The sequence below is a fragment of the Sapajus apella genome, unplaced genomic scaffold, assembly GCF_009761245.1.
Source record: "Sapajus apella isolate SASKATOON/1434 unplaced genomic scaffold, GSC_monkey_1.0 scaffold59, whole genome shotgun sequence".
In the NCBI taxonomy this organism is placed as follows: Eukaryota; Metazoa; Chordata; class Mammalia; order Primates; family Cebidae; genus Sapajus; species Sapajus apella.
This window is the reverse complement of record NW_022436999.1, coordinates 1,240,922-1,257,839: the sequence shown is the minus strand read 5'-3', so window position 1 is coordinate 1,257,839 and position 16,918 is coordinate 1,240,922. Positions and strand designations below refer to the sequence as shown.

The 16,918-nt window shown below is 42.8% G+C and overlaps 1 protein-coding gene across 11 annotated transcripts in view; it reads left to right on the top strand.

Moving 5' to 3' along the window:
* The first annotated feature begins 1,721 nt into the window (after positions 1-1,721).
* RGS6 (regulator of G protein signaling 6) overlaps positions 1,722-16,918 on the top strand; it is a 627,092-nt gene continuing 611,895 nt past the window's right edge. For 8 of the 11 annotated variants that reach the window (XM_032245700.1, XM_032245707.1, XM_032245702.1 and 5 more), the window contains exon 1: positions 1,722-2,214. The gene's annotated coding sequence lies outside the window, so the exon portion shown is untranslated. Of the gene's footprint in view, positions 2,215-2,309; positions 2,570-16,918 lie in introns of those variants that run through there. The other 3 variants (XR_004259060.1, XM_032245705.1, XM_032245703.1) reach the window with 1 other exon arrangement.

Sequence of the window (16,918 nt, the reverse complement as noted above, 5' to 3'; positions counted from 1 at the left end):
TCAAGGAGCTGCTAGCCTCAGAAATGCAGAGCTACAGCTGGGCACTGTGTCTCACACCTGTAATCCCAACACTTTGGGAGGCCAAGGCGGGTGAATCACCTGAGGTCAGGAGTTTGAGACCAGTCTGTCCAAAATGATGAAACCCCACCTCTACTAAAAACACCAAAACATGAGCTGGTGGGCACCTGTAATCCCAGCTACTTGAGAGGCTAAGGCAGGACAATCACTTGAACCCCAGAGGCAGAGGTTACAGTGAGCCGAGATTGAGCCACTGTACTCCACAAGAGTGAAACTACGTCTCCAAGAAAATAATAAAAAATGCAGAGCTCCTCAAAGCAGAAGTTCACCCAGTCATCACCTTTCTTTCCATGCACAGCCCGTTATTTAACTGTGACAAACAGCTGCAGCCAGCTCCACAACCTGCATGAGCCAAGTATTGAGCCTAGGGAAGGAAATATTTTTTATTTCAACTTTAATAAATAACTGGGACATCTGTTAACAATTCTATTTTATTCACAAGGCGGGGGATGGCTTCTCTTGGTTGCATGTTTTCCCCCAGGTTTCTGTGGCTCCTCTTGTGGGCTAAGCCTACCATAGCACACATATCTGCTTGTGGACTGTCCCATTCGACCTGAAGGCTTCAGGGCAGAGACTGCTTCCTTTCTCCATTTCTAATGCTAGCAGAGGGTCTAACACTGAGCAGGTGCTATTTGTTTATTGAATAAAAGAATGACTATATTCATTAATCAATGTAGAATGGTGGGAAAAGATACATTTTGGGAAGGAGACTTTACTCTTTAACTTTTGGACTCATGTGAATGAAGAGTCCAGGTCATCCATCCTTAGAAGCATTTAGGTATTTTAAGCTTTTTCCCCCTTTTCTGGTGACATACTACAATTCAATAATCTCGAATTTATTCTTGATATTGATAGCATTGATATTGCACATAAATCCCATGGTTACATCCAGCACTAATGATCTTGTCCTATGTCCACCTGCAGCTTCCTGAATCTGTAAATAAACATCACATTTCAAATCTCCCACGTTAAAGAAAGGCATCAGTTCAAGTCACGTTCTCATTTTCTGTCAACTTTTTTCTCCTTCCCTCAAGAATATTTGAGAGTCAATTTTCTCGAAAGCACTTTTGTAGTGTTCCAGATAGGAATCATCTTATAACACTCCCAATGCAGCGCGTGGTGTGCATGTTGAATAAATAAAAATGATGAGCTCAGGAACAATATCACCGACGATCGCGGTGTCCCGTTTTAGTTTAGAGGGCGCCAGCAACACGTCAGTGAGGGAGTCGGAAGACACGGGGCACCTCACCCCGGGCCGGGAATCCCTAAGAGAACCTTAACGCCACTGAAGTTTCCAGACGGGGTCAGTCTGGAATTGACGAAAGGAGCCTCCGCCCGGTCGAGGCAGTCTCCCGGTTTTCTCGCGGCTTCTGGAGGAGGAGGAATTTCTCGGTTTTCTCCTCCTCGGGCAAATCACGGTCTGCGCCTTCCGCGGCGCTGGGAACAGGTGAGCCCGGCGGCGGCGCCCTCGGGACGCGCACAGGTGCTGGTCCCCGCCCGCCGGCCCCTCCCTGCACCACGCGGTCCGGGCCCAGGTGCCGGCGCCCAGGTGCGCGGGGCACGGGGCTGCAGCTCCGCTCGGCATCCGACAGCGGGCGCTGCTGCAGCAGCTCGCGGGCCTCGGAGCTAAACGGCTTCGCGAGTTGGGGCAGCTCCTCGCGCTCGGCCCTGCTCGGCGGCGAGAGCTCCGCCCGGGCGCCGGGCTTCCACAGCCGCGAGAGACGGCGGGCGCCGAGGGGACGGGCCGACCTCCGCGCACCATTTGCTGGCCCGGTGCGGGTGGGCGAGCGGCGAGCGCCCGGGAGAGCGGAGAGCCAGGCCAGCCCGGAGTGCGCCGGAGACACCCCGAGCGCCCCGCGTTCTGGCACCATGCGACCCGCCGCGCGTCCTCCTCGCGGGCCCGGGGCTTCGCTCTCCGCTCGCTGAGCCCCTGCGCTCGCCACCACGGAAACTCGGAAAGAGGAGGCGAGGCTGTGGGGAGCGGCGCGGGGACGGACTAGGCTTCCCCTCCGCCCCCAAGAGGCTGCCGGTCCCCGGTTCCCTGGGCTTCTCCAGCTTTATCATGAACCTGGCGCAAGGTTGGCTTTAGGAGAAATTCAGGAGCCGGAGAGTCAAGGCAATTCTTTGGTTGCTAAGGTAATTGTAGTTGAGACAAAAATGGGCAAGAAACAAACGGGGGAAAACATGGTTTAAAACAGTATCCCCCCTCCCCACCCCGTATGTGTTGATTTCATCTCCTGGGTGTGGGTGCTTGTCCATTTCAGATGCGTGACAGGTGCCCGTGTGTGTGTGTCTGCAGTTTGGGACTGTGGAAGCACGAGCTTACATAAGTGGTTAGGCAAGCTGGCGTGTGGACTTGTGTGGGATGGGTGCAGGTCTGCATATAAATCATGTTCCTGGGTTTCTGGGTGTGAAGCGCACACCGACGGGGACGAGGGTGCAGAGGATGGCGCTTTTAGGTACTTCCAGCCTTCCGATGTTGTGATCGCAGGTAGGACAGCTTTGCCTCTAAATCAGGCGTTCATTAACTTTTTCTGTGAACGAGCTCGCCCATTTGTGGTCTGGAAGAAAAGAAGGCGAGTCTCCGTGGTGAGGTGTGGAGGGCAGGGGCGGGTGGGGAGGTCTGTTGTTTGGGAACTGCGCTAGCAAAGGAAGCGGTGGCTATTCGCTAGGAGAGAATGACAACTGAACTGATTGCGTGAGGAGTGGAGAGACCGTGTTTACAGTCACCGGCAGGCTGCGTAAAAAGTGGTCCAGTGAGACCAGGGAAAGTGACCCAGAAAATTTAATTTTGTTCAGAATGAAAGCTGCTGTATGTCATTTTTTCCCCTTAATTTGACGGAGTGGGAATGTTATTTTCTTTCTCTCTTGTTGAGACCAGTAGCGTTTCTATGTTACAAACCGAGGCTATTTGGGGTCTCATGGACTTGGAATTATCAATGCTTAGGAGGTGAGTTCTGATCAATATCTTTAACAGCCCCAAAGAAAAACTGCAGAGATAATCGAGATTAGGTAAAATCTACCACGGGACTCTTTTCTCTCCAGAGTGGGTGAGAGATGGAAGCACTGGACTTGTAAGTATCAACATGGAGTTAGAGAATGAGCTACAAGTTTGTGTGTGTGTATGGTCTGTTAAAAAGTGTAAGACTTAAAGGAGACTGTTAGGTTTAGTTTAATGTGTTGACAACACGGCTCTTATAGATCAATTTTCATAGGCAAATAGGTAATTACATGGAGTGGGAGCTGGGATGTTGGTGGGAAACTTTCTGTAAGGTGCATATTCTTTATTCTTAATTTATTACTTTTGCAATGGGTGGGACTACTCTGTGAAGGAAAGTAGAGGGCTGAGGGAAATTTGGTGAGACTCTTGAGAGAGAAACCTTTGCAAGCCAAATCTTTCATGCTAAATAGGGAAAGCCTAGATGATGAATTCTGAGTTCTTTGATACCGTACCACTTTTAAGCTAAGTTGTCGTGTAAATGTGATCTTATGCACTATAAACTATAGCTATATGTGGAGAGAGAGTCTATTTCCAATAACTCGTCCTTTCCTGAAAGCATCTGCAAGTTCTAGAAATGTCAGCTGTTAGGGGGTATTGTGATGAAGGAGAGAGGCCACCGGTGTTTCCTTTTTATATTGATGCCAGCAGATCTTAACTTCCAATTTTCTTTAAGGAATTTCAGTTAACATTCACTAAATTTATATTGCTGAGAGTTTCAGTAAAACAAGATTAGTTTTTCTTTGAAGCAATAAATTTCATCTTATCAAGTGAAACATTACAACAATGCTTTTTTGGCAGAAATGTTTATTTAAATGAGTTCATTTTCATCATTTACTTTTGATATGCAGAATAAGATCCCCAACATAGATGTTTTTGAAGTCCGTAGACGTTTCTTGAGAAAGAAAAAAAAAAATTTAAGGTTACTGTGGCCAATGAAATTTGCCAGTAATTTTGGATGTCTCATTGCCTACAGGGACATAATTTTATGTGAAAGCAGGATCCTTTTGTTTCTTATGTCTCTCATCTTCTCCCATGCATTTTATCCCCTGAACTCCTAAGACTTTGCCAGGAATTGCTGAACATTCTGCTTTGTGCCAGGGGTTAAATATCAGGGGGATGGAAATAAGGAGCCGTGTGTCATATAAACGTATTTCAAAAGGATGCTTCCATAGCTCTGAATACTGGGATTAATTTTTCCTTTAGCTTCGCAGTTAGCTTGTCTTAATTCATAGTGCTCTGAACCTAGGAATGCATTTAACCTCTTCTTAGTGCCAGCTGGAAGGAATATATTTACCAAATTTCATCTTCATTGTAACATATGGCATGATATAAATAATTACTATACACACACTATCCTGATGTATGGAAAGAAACAGAATTACAAAATAAACTTTCATGTTGAGTGATATGGATATAATATTTCAAAAAAACAATTTTAACTTTTCCCCTGATTCCAAAAGCAATATTTAGCTATTGAGAACAATTCAGGAAAATACAAAGAAAAAAAATAAAGGTTATCCATAATCTGCTAAGGAGGGGAACCACTATGAATGTGTCTTTAAGTGTATATTCTTCCAAATATTATTCTAGTCAATTATTATATTTCTACCCAGTCACCCCTCTACCAGAAATTTTTATAAATATAAGATATAACTAGGAAATATAACTTGGAAATGTATTAAAGGTTTGGGAAATTACTGCTTGTTTATGGAATGATTTTGATCAGATATTAGTTTTTATTGGTGGTCCTTATTTTCAAAGAGTAGGTTCTTTTTCTGCTCTTTGAGAGCAAGTGTTTGCACTTTGGGCTGGTAATACTTGGGGCTTCCTATCGGATTTAGGGATTAAATCATCAGAAAAGAAGGAGATTGGCCATTGGGGGTGGGAGACCTGAGTTCTGGTTGCGGTTACTCAGTCAACTTCTCCTGTGGCCTCTGGGCCTCTGTTTCCTTAAAGGGCAAAAGGCACTTTTAGATTTAACTCGGTAAGCTAATGAGTATTTGTTGCTTTGACATGAGAATGATCTTTGAAGAGGGCTCATTCAAACACAGAAACACCTGGGGGTCACCCCCAGAGTCTCTGATCCATTTGTCTGGGGTAGGGCCTGAGAATGTGCCTATCTGACAAGTCCCCAGATGAGCTGACTGCTGGTTTGGTGACAGTGAAAACTAGAGGGTAAGAGTATTAGGGTTCTCTTAGAAGAACAAAACTAATATATATATGATATGTGTATGTAATATATATACACACATATATGTGCATGTGTGTATATATATAAAGGGGAGCTTATTAAGTTATTAAGTATTAACTTACCTGATCACAAGGTCCCACAATAGGCTATCTGTAAGCTGAGGAGCAAGGAGAGCAAGTCCGAGTCCCAAAACCAAAGAAATTGGAGGATGTTCGAGGGCAGGAAGCATCCAGCATGGGAGAGAGATGAAGGCTGGGAGGCTAGGCCCCTCTCTCCTTTTCACACTTTTCTGCCTGCTTTATATTCACTGGAAGCTGATTAGATTGTGCCCATCAGATTAAGGTTGAATCTGCCTTCCCCAACGCACTGACTCAAATGTTTAATCTGTTTTGGGCAACACCCACACAGACACACCCAGGATCAATACTCTGTATCTCCTCAATCCAATCAAGTTGACACTCTGTATTAACCATCACAAGCCCGCCCCTTATCAATTTGAACCCATACACAGCTCCTGAGATCATACATAACCTTCAAATAAAGACAATAATTAGTCATAATTATGCCTAACATAATACAACTATCCTTCCTACAGCCGGAAATGCACCAATCCCCAACCCAAATACTATTACATAAAGTTAACAATACTTAAATGCTGATGTGAAATCATTAAATCTTATGTCACATGACAGAGAAAAAGGAAATTAAATAAAGATATTTTCTTAGAGCAAGTGTATATATGCACATACATGTTTTTAACTAAAGGAGGAAATACTCATGACAGTTACAGTACTCATTTCTGCAGCTGGTCATGTGATCATAGCTGGTAATGATGTGACTACCTTTTTCTACTACCCATTTTGTATTCCTTTTGCCTGCAGCAAGCACCTCAGCAGGTTGTGGTTTTTTTCTTGGTGGAGTGACCCAAACTTTCATTCCTGAAGAGTCTGGACCATTTGTAGCCCTGCCTGGATTGGGCTGTTGTAGTTTCTCATTGACCTTAATCACAGGGATGGTAATACTAAGAGACACCCTAATGGATCTCCTGTGTTCCATATGTGTTCTTCTTGACCTCCGCTATAGAGTAGTAGACCGATTTCATCTTGTTAGTCTGCGTCAATCACCCCAGCCAACACTGTAACTCCCTTCTTAGCCTATTGATTTAAAGGTAGGAGGAGCCCAAAGTGTCCAGGTGGCAATCTTAACTTCTAGTTTAATGGAATCACTGTTGTGTCTCCTGGTGGCAGCATTTCTCCCTCTGGAACTAAGACCTCTAGGCCAGCAGAATGTAATGTCGTGGGAACAGGAAGCAGAGCTTTTGCTAGTGGATCACTAGGGGTGATGGTGAGTGGTGCCACTTTCACTTCCACCCCTTGATTCCTGTACCTGTGAATCCTTACTATGGGAGAAACAGTACCATATATCGAATGCTGATTCAAAGCATACACAGTCTTCTGGAGAACTTTGCCTCAGCCCTGCAAATATTGTCACCTAGTTGGGGTTGTAATTGTGACTTCAAAAGGCCATTCCACTGTTCTATCAATCCAGCTGCTTCAGGATGATGGAGAACATGGAAAGAACAGTGAATTCCTTGAGCACAAGCCCACTCTCACACTTCTTTGGCCATAAAATGAGTGCCTTGGTCAGATGCAATGCTGTGTGGAATATCATGATGCTGGATAAAGCATTCCGTGAGTCCACAGATGGTAGTCTTGACCAAAGCATTACATGCAGGATAGGCAAACCCATATCCGGAGTAAATATTCCAGTGAGGACAAATCTCTGCCCTTTCCATGATGAAAGAGGTCCAATATAATCAACCTGCCACCAGGTAGCTGGCTGATCACCCCGAGGAATGGTGCCATATTGAGGGCTCAGTGTTGGTCTCTGATGCTGGCAAATTGGGCACTCAGAAGTGGCCATAGCCAGGTCAGCCTTGGTGAGTAGGAGTCCATGTTCCTGAGCCCATGTGTAACATTTATCCCTGCCACCATGGCCACCTTGTTTATGGGCCCATTGGGTGATGATGGGTGGCTGGGGAAAGAGGCTGAATGATGTCCACAGATCATGTCATCCTGTCCACTTGATTATCAAAATCCTCCTCTGCTAAGTATGGCTATGCCAATTGTGCATTCTAGCACTGGGAAAATTATCCCAGTATGAGTTTGGGGACCCACTGGACCCACTATAAGTTGGACCTGAGCTAAAACTCCATTAATTACCTGACCTCCATAAGCCTCTAGTTTAACTGGAGGATGGTGATGACATTTTGTGTCCCCTGGAATATCAGCTCAGAGCCAGTGTCCAGTGGTCCCTGAAATGTCAGATCATTTCCCTTTCCCCAGTGCACAGTTACCCTGGTAAAAGGCTGGTGGTCTCCTTGGGGAAGAATGAGAGAACGATTCACTGCATAAATTTTTGGTAATATAGTTAGGGCCCTTCCTCAAGGAGACCCAGCTTCCCCTTTATCCAAGGGGTTCTGGGTCTGTAAAGTGGCTCAAGTCTGGAAATTGAGGAACTGTGATTCTGTGTTTTTGTAATTCAAATTAGTCTTTTGTCTATTCAACCTAAAAGTTTTCTCTTTTATATAATTTAAGTAGGAATGCAGTAGGCTTCCCAGCAATTTCTAGGAACCCCATGATTCATTAGCCAATGCCAGAGCTCTACGCAAGTCAGACTATTCTGATTGCCACTTTGCCTCAGCTGTCCACTGTGGTAACTGTGCCCACCTTGCCTTTGATGGTTGATTGCTGCCATTTGGCCCCTGCCACCTCAGGATCCAGTTGTTCCCATTGTATTTAAATTTTGTAGTTGAGTGACTGTGGTTCTCACCATTAAATCTGACATACAGAGAAGAGCAATTATGGGGCTCTTCAGAGATGCAGGTGCTGCCCTCACAAGTCTATTTTGCAAGGCATTGGTCAAGGGTACATCTTCTGGACTCTCCCAGCTGGGATGAGTAGGTCTGAAGGGACTAATCCACTCTGTCATTCCAATCTCCCTAAGTCTTTGGATCCCTTCCTCTACATTAGACCAAGGGAGATCAGGCATTTTCAGCTTGCTCACAGTGGGCTGCCTTCAAGAGCTTGTGTCTGTTTCTCCACAATTTTGGCTCTTTCTCTACAGGAGACAAGACTCTCACTCGGGGCAATCCTAGCAGGTTTGAGGCTCGGTATCTGCTTCTGAAGCCATCAGACAGAATCCCTGAGTTCACTATTTTCTTTCATCAGTTTGTCCATTGAGCTTAGGAGCAACCAACCAGCTTCATTATGTTCCTTGTTTCTCCACATAGGTCAAATGTATTATGTGTAGAGTCACTAAACTTACCTCTCATGAGTGGTGAATAAGTGTCAAATGCATTTATTTGGCATAACTCTTTAAACAATTTCTGCCAAGGACTATTGGTGTTTTCTATACTATTAGAGTCCTTAGCATTTTGGGGTCTAATCATATTAAGCAGCCAACTCCAGAAACCCCAAAACCAAGGAAAGAACTCCATTCTGAATGTTCTACTCCTCTAGAACCACTCCTGGCACCAAAATATGTATTAGGGTTCTCTTAGAGGGACAGAATTAATAAAATATATATATATATATATATCTCATTCATATATATGATATAAATATCTTGTATGTATATGATATATATAAACTCCCAATATGTACAATAAAAAACTCCCTGATATATCTATATATATCTTATATATGATATAAATAAAATATATCTTTATATGATATATAGATATAAGATATTTATAAGATATATGTAAGATATATGTAAGATATATAGATATATCAGGGAGTTTTTTATTTATCTTATATATATGATATATATCTTGGGGAGTTTATTAAGTATTAACTTACACTATCACAAGGTCCCACAATAGGCTGTCCGTAAGCTGAGGAGAAGGAGAGCCAGTCCAAGTCCCAAAACTGAAGAACTTGGAGTTGGATGTTTGAGGGCAGGAAGCATCCAGCATGGGAGAAAGATGTAGGCTGAGAGGCTTGTCTCGTCTCTCCTTTTCACGTTTTTCTGCTTGCTTTATATTCACTGGAAGCTGATTAGATTGTGTCCACCAGATTACACTGAAGGCAGAGGGTGGATCTGCCTTCCCTTGCCAGCTGGGGGAACACAAATGTGTGTGTTGCCCAAAAGTTTAATCTCTTTTGGGCAACACACACACACACAGACACACCCAGGACCAATACTCTGTATCCCTCAATCCAATCAGGTTGACAGTTTTAACCATCACAGTAAGCTCCTTGGGACCAAAAAGCCTATTTGACTTTTCTTTGCATCTGTTCATCCAGTGTCCCAAAATATAGTTGCCAATAGGTGTTCAGTAAGCATTGGTTGAATCGATATCAGTTTCTCTTAGGATTATCTTTCTGGAGTAGTCAAGACAAAAGAATAATCCAGAATTTGGAAACATTAAGACTGTAATAAGAGTTCCAATCATTCAAGGACCACAGTACTTCAAACTGTAAAGAAAGCAAAAATGCTTATTAGTAGGCAGTTAAAATGATCATTAAACCTATTGAGTTACATTAAATAACAACTAGGAATATCTGCTTGAGATGTTACAAACCACAAAGCCTGCCAAATACTTCACTCTGAGACCTGGAAGGGGCCATTTATTTTCTAACACATACACATATTCCAAAAGAGAGGGGTTTGCTATTACCCCAGTTATCAAGGCAGCAGGTAAAGCAAGCAATCGCCCCTCTCTCCCCATCCACCCCATCCCTCCCATCAAGAAAAAAGGCAGAGCAATGCCCTTTAGAACTCTATCAGCATTCTGTTAGATAGGTCCCAATTTTATGATTGAAGAAATTTAAAACTTCAGAGGGAGAAATAAACCTGCATACATCCACAAAGCGAAGTAGCAGCATCAAAAATAAAATCCAGGACTCCTGACACCAAAGGGTGGTCTTCTTCACCGTTTCCCTCTGGTAATCTTGAATATGTGTATTTGATAGGAGATTCTAGCTGGCTGAAATACCCTAGTTAGAACTTTTGGTTGTCCTTATTTGGCTGCCTTTTATATAGAAAATTTATCTTTTCCTTCTTCTTAGGTGCTAGTAACATAGGGTGGTACAAGCAACCACAATTTTTATGTGTGGTAACTTCAAAAAAAGTGTAAATATTTGGATAAGAACAAAATAGATACTCATTTAATAATAGCTCAGGCTATTCAAATAGATGTTCATTTATTAATAGCTCAGCCTATTCAAATGAATTGTCCTAGAGGCTGTCTTGGTATTTCACAGTAATTTGGTTAAACCATCAAAGAGAAAGCCACCTTTAGATCTGTCCATGGTAGAGTTCACCCATTCACTAGTATCTGCTTGACCCAAGAGCCTATTTTCTTGCACGCATGGAAGCATTGCATTCTACAAAGCCAGCTGAGGTGAGGTCCCCTGCACGAATGAAAGCTGGTGATGGCAGCAGTGCTCCCTTGGAAATACCCCAGGCACCTGTGTTGCTCCCGTGAAGACCTGGCTGGCCTGGAGCCCAGAGAGAGAATTGCTATTATTTGCTCTTAAAGGAGCACAGCAGGCATTTTAAAATCGTATTGATTGTGTTTCTGAACCTTAGTTTTCTCATCTGTGAAAGAATAATTTAAAAAATACACCTTGAGTATGTGTAACCATGAGGAGAATGCAGGACCCCGTATGAAGTACAGGGTATAGAAAGCATAGACACTTAAGAAGATGGGACTCTCACAGCACAGTGCCTGTTTTCTAATAATTTTTATCATGAGTCTGTTGAGAAATAAGTATTTCAGGATAATGGTTCCTTTTTCTGTTCCTGAGGAATTGCTCTGGTAGTCCAGCATTTGACGGGCCCCCAAGTCTCTGAGACTCCTGCTCCACAGTTCTCACATTGGAAATTGAGGAGTCCATTAGAAAGCAAGTGGCCCAGACGTCTGAGTGGGAGAAGGCAGCATGGGCAAGACCTTTGTGATAACCAAAGATGCCTCCGTTTCCTGGAGGTTAAAGACCATTAATCACCAGCAGGAAGAGAAGTGAAAAAGGAGACTGCTGCTGCATTGATAGGGCTTACGCCAGACCCCCAGAGCAAGCCCACATTTTATTTTTTCTCTGCATCCTTGGGGTTTCTTACAGTGCTTGGCACATAGTAGGAGTCTGGTAAATGTTTGCTGAGTTATTGAGTTGCAGAGTGACAGCTGTGGGTGGGGGAGGAAGGATCGGCCAGTATTGATAGGAATTCATGGACTAGTGTCGGTACATGGATTATGAGCGTGGATGCAAGGTGCATGTGGTTACAATATGGTTACAGCACTCATTCTTGTTGCTTTCTTGATTTTGCCTGGCAAGATCCACTTCATATCCATGATATAGTGAGACTGTCATCCTAGCTTCTAGTTTTACATTAATGTTTATCTACCCCATTGAGTGTTGGTCTGTTTGGCTTTTTTGTTTTATGATTTATGTTTAGAATTTTATCTCCACCTCCAGCACAAGGCCAATGCATATAGTAAATGCTTGATAAAAATTGACTGCCAAAACAACAACTTGCTCAGCCTGCAAAATTATGGGTCCGTCATATGGCTGTGGACTGATCTTGCAAAATAACAATCGGCATTTGTTAAGCTTTTTCAAGTCAAAGTCCTTTAAGAGATGTTAGGTGCAATTATGCCCATTTTATAGATGAGGAAACTGAGTGGAAACAAGATTCAGCCACTTGCCCAAAGTCAGATGGTCATTGAGGAACCAAGATTTAAACTCATGTCTTATCTGACCCCGAAGTCCAGAGTCTCTTTCATATATCACAAGATGGGAAATAAACAGAGACCCTACCCTTGAGATCATTTTGGTTGTATTGGAGAGATGATAGGAATAAATAGAAAATTGGCAAGACAAGATGTTAAATGATAGTTTAGGAAAAAATGCGGGGGATTTTGTAAGTCAGATTTGGTAGCAAATAGATGATGAAGACAATAAGTACATTATAGTTTACCTCAGAGACAGCATTCTGTCATCAGATCTGGAAGAGACAGGCTTTGGGAAATAGGAAGAAATTTGATAGGTGCAAAGAGGGATAACGGCAACGTTTTCAGATGAAAGGTGTTGATAACACGGTCGTGTGTCACTTAATGACCACGATACATTTGGAGAAATGCAGCATTGGGTGATTTTGATCTAGAGTGTACTTACATAACGTAGATGGTATAGCCTACTGTAAGCTTAAGCTATATGGTATAGCGCTCCTAGGCTACAAACTGTGCATCATGTTACTGTATGAATACTGTAGGCAATTGCAGCACAGTGGTATTTTGTACTTAAATATATCTAAACATGGAAAAGATACAGTAACAATGTGCTATGACAATCTCATGGGACCCCTTTCACATACGTGGTCCACCACTGACTCGTGGTGCATGTCCGTAATTGGTTATTAAAACAATTGTTTGATTTCAGAGTAAGGACTAATATAAAATTTTGATAGTTAAGGCCATCTCAGAACACTCTAGCTAAAGGAATAAGTCCTGCCCCTTCTCATTGTTCTTCATTGTCTTACCTGCCCTGTTTTTGATCATAGCTTTATTACCACAACATTGCATTATATGTATTTACATATTTCTGTCTCCCTCTGCTAGAATATACATTCCATAAATGCAGGAACTCTTATTTCCTGTTGTAGCTTCAGCCTCTATCACAGATTGTGATTCGCATAATTGTTTAAGAACTATTTGTGAAATGAAGGAAGGAAGGAAAAAGCGTTTTAAAAATGAGTTGCAAACTCAAACACTCAATAGACCAGTTAGGTAAAGGAAATAAGTAAGGTTTCTTTCACAATGATAGCTTAAGTTGTAATTTTTACAGATCAGAAACATGCTTTGTTTGCACACTACACATACAGAAAGCTTTTGTTCCCAGAAAGAAATACATTTATATCTATTTTTCTTGAAATATGGGGTCCTTTGACTCATTGTCAAGAGAGACCTGGGTACCAAATAGCATTTCCTTTTGTCTGAAAGCAAAACAGCCATGCATGTGTGTTGATGAATGACACCTGACCCTGGACCTCAGGGTTGGGACTGCATTAGGGACAGATGTTGAAGTGAGAAGTATGTGCTGCTCAGAAAGCCCTGTTGTTGCTGAAGTGTAATTCATTTAAAAATCATTAACAACTAATTTCAATTAGAAAAATACTATGTATATCAGGCCGGGAGTGATGGCTTAAGCCAGTAATCCCAGCACTTTAGGAGGCCAAGTTGGGTGGATCCCTTGAGGTTGGGAGTTCGAGACCAGCCTGACCAACACAGAGAAACCCTGTCTCTACTAAAAATATAAGATTAGCTGGGCATGGTGGCACATGCCTGTAATCCTAGCTACTTGGGAGGCGTGAGACAGGGGAATTGCTTGAACCCAGGAGGCGGAGGTTGCAGTGACCCAAGATCGCGCCATTACATTCCATCCTGGGCAACAAGAGCGAAACTCCATCTCAAAAAAAAAGGAAAAATATTATGCATGTCTATACTGCCCAATCAAAGAGAAACACCTTTTGAGCTGGCTGCATTTTATGGTGTGACCTCTCTAGAAAAAAAAGATAACTTTAAATAACATGTCCAATATATTTTCCCCTTAAACTTCTGTGTAAGTGCTACAGTGTTTAGATTCCAAACCAAGCAGGAAGATGCCATTCTATTATTTGCTGACCATACATCCTAATACAAAGAGTGATTCAGCAGCTGGTCAAAATAGAAAGGACGCATTCACAAAGAATAAATTTATTGATTACATTTTAGACTACGTTTTTTTTTTTTTTTTTTTAAGGGGAAGGTACTTTCAGGATAGCAGGTAGTTTAGGGCTTGGCTGCTGGTTTCTGCAGATAGCCAGGGGTATGTGACAGACAGGAGACAAAGTAGCTGAACTCTCTTGATCTTCGTTGTGATTGCTTTGCAGTTGTTACTGAAAGAGTGTGTACCTGGAAACAATCTCTGGTTTAGTCAGCTATTAATGGGGTTATGGGGGAGAGATGTTTCCTCTTTCCCCAGGAGAGAGACCTGGGGTCTCTGCTGCTCCTCCCCACTCCTTGCCCTGCTGGTCTGCATCAGACAGTGCATCTGTCTTCCTACCAAGTATCCATTTCCAGATAATGATTAATCGAATATGGCTCCTGTGTTCAAGAAACTTAAGATTCTGGAGGAGGGGAAAAAGGGAAACAAATGTGGTAAGCAATATATGGAAAATGAGGGAGAAAGGACTTCCGCTGAGAGATTTCCCTGAATAGGCTAAGTAGATGAATTGGACCTTGGAGGACCGAGGGGTCTGGGGCCTGCAGAAATGGAGTCAGGGACAGGGATGGCAAGAGTATGCTTGAGGCATTTCAATGTAAACAAAAAGTATACAGGTGATCAAATGCAAGGAATGGGCAAAGAAGACTTAATGTCCCCCGTATAGAGAGTGAGGTCCTTAAAAACCTTTCTGGTGGAAGGAGTCCATGTTGATGAACTTAGAACTCTAGTGAAAACAAGGGTAGGGGAAATCTAGGTGTAAGCAAAACTGTCCAGTAAGTATTTGTCATATTTACTGAAAGTAAAATGAGAAAAGTAGATTGTGAGTGACATTTTACTCACCTTATGTTGGTAAGAGCAGTGTGCCACAGTGAATTTTCAGTTACTTCTTGCTGTTTTCCAGGATATCCCCCCCACCCCGCCCTCCCCTCCCTTCCCCTGCTGAGTGAAATGCTTACAGGTGATTTTGCTTTATTACACTCAGTGCACAATTCTCACGCGCAAGGGCCATTTCCTCCGTGCCAGGCTTTCTGTACAAACGTTAGTGCCTTTCTGTCAGAGAGGCTGACTGCTGACTTCTGGGTCTCCCTGTGGCTGAAGGGTAAAGTGGATAGATACATCTTTATTTAACTTAGTTGACATGAGTGATTAGGAAGTCCTCAGATACCTCACCCCCACGTGTAGGGTATTTAGTGTCATGCCAAAGCATATGCTGCCAGTTCCAGGTTTTCATTTGTTTTTTGGCTTCCTTTGGATTTCAAAATCTTCTCTGCAAAAACCACTTCCCCTGCCTGCCATCTGCCTTAAAACCCCCTCCCCCACTTAAAAAAATCTGTTTCTAATCCCAAGAGTCTTTTTTTTTTTTTTTTTTTTTCCCCTTGAGACAAGGTCTCACTCTATTGCCCAGGCTGGACCGCAGTGGTACAGTCTTGGCTTACTGCAGCCTTGACCTGCCAGGCTCAGGTGATCCTCCCACCTCAGCCTCCTGAGGAGCTGGGACTACAGGCATATGCCACCGATCTGAGCTGATTTTGTGTTTTTTGTAGAGACAGGGTTTCATCACGTTGCCTAGGCTGGTGCAGGATTCTTATGTCTTCTAATTATTCTTAACAGGAAAGACCAATTGACTATCAAAAATGTATTTGGAAATAGATGTAAGTTGAACTTTGCTTATTGGGAATTCTTGGTTGGGGGAGTTTTTTGTAGTTGAGATTACCATGTTGTTGGGCATATGAAGATGAACAGCGACGGATAAACCTAGATGTGCAAGTGGGGGCCAGAATGTGAAGGAACTTGAACACCACATAATAGTGATGATAGTGATGGGGATTCAGTTTTCTCTCTGAACAAATACCAATACCCTAACTGAATGGAAGCAAAATCCAAGTATCTCAAGCAAAAATAAGTTTGTCTGGCCACATAATCTGAGAATTCAGGCATAGCTGGATCCAGGGACTTAAATGACATTGTCAGCACTCCTGATATCTTGTCTTCCTCCTCCTATGACATGGGAGAAAAAGAAGATGGTCACTAATATTTCTACCCTCACATCTTTTCAACATGGCCCCCTCACAGGGGAGGAATCTTCTTTCTTCCAGCATCTTTGTCTCAGTCTCAAGGAATGACTTTGTCCTGATTAGTCACGTGTCTACGTTAGTTTAATCTGTGTGTCCGATGATAAGGCATACTCTGGCCAGGACAGTCCACAGTGGTAACAGGCACAATCTCTGGCTCCTTCACCATCCCTGCAGTTATAACCCTGCCATGATGTCACTTTTTGGATCACTGTATGTGAGAGGGCTGCAATGCACCTTGAGAACCTGACATGCATCCTTCCTCCAGCTCTGCATTTATTTGCACTATTCTTTTTCATACATGCAATTCTACTGAAGTATAACATACTTACAGAAAAGTATACAAATCATTGTTCAGTATATTTTCAAACAGTAAACACATCCACGTTATCTCTCCCAGATCAAGAAAGAGAATATTACTTTTCTTCCAGAAACCACCTCATGGGCCCTCCTAGTAAGTATATATTTCTTTTTTTTCCATTGGTAAGCACTAAGCTGATTCTCATTCATTGATATTCATTCTCTCTCTCTCTCTCTCTCTCTCTCTCTCTCTCTCTCTCTCTCTCTCGATGAGGTCTCACTACGTTGCCCAGGATGGCCACCATCTCCTAAGCTCAAGCAATCCTCCCACTTCAGCCTGCCAAGTAGCTACCACTAACCTGATTTTTAACACTGCAGAATTCTCTTTTTTGAAATAAATGAAATATATATGAAATTATACATAAATGCCTGTACTATTTCTTTCTGGATCCTTATGTACAACATTGTTTGTGAAATTTGTCTATGTTGCAATGTGTAGCAGTAGACT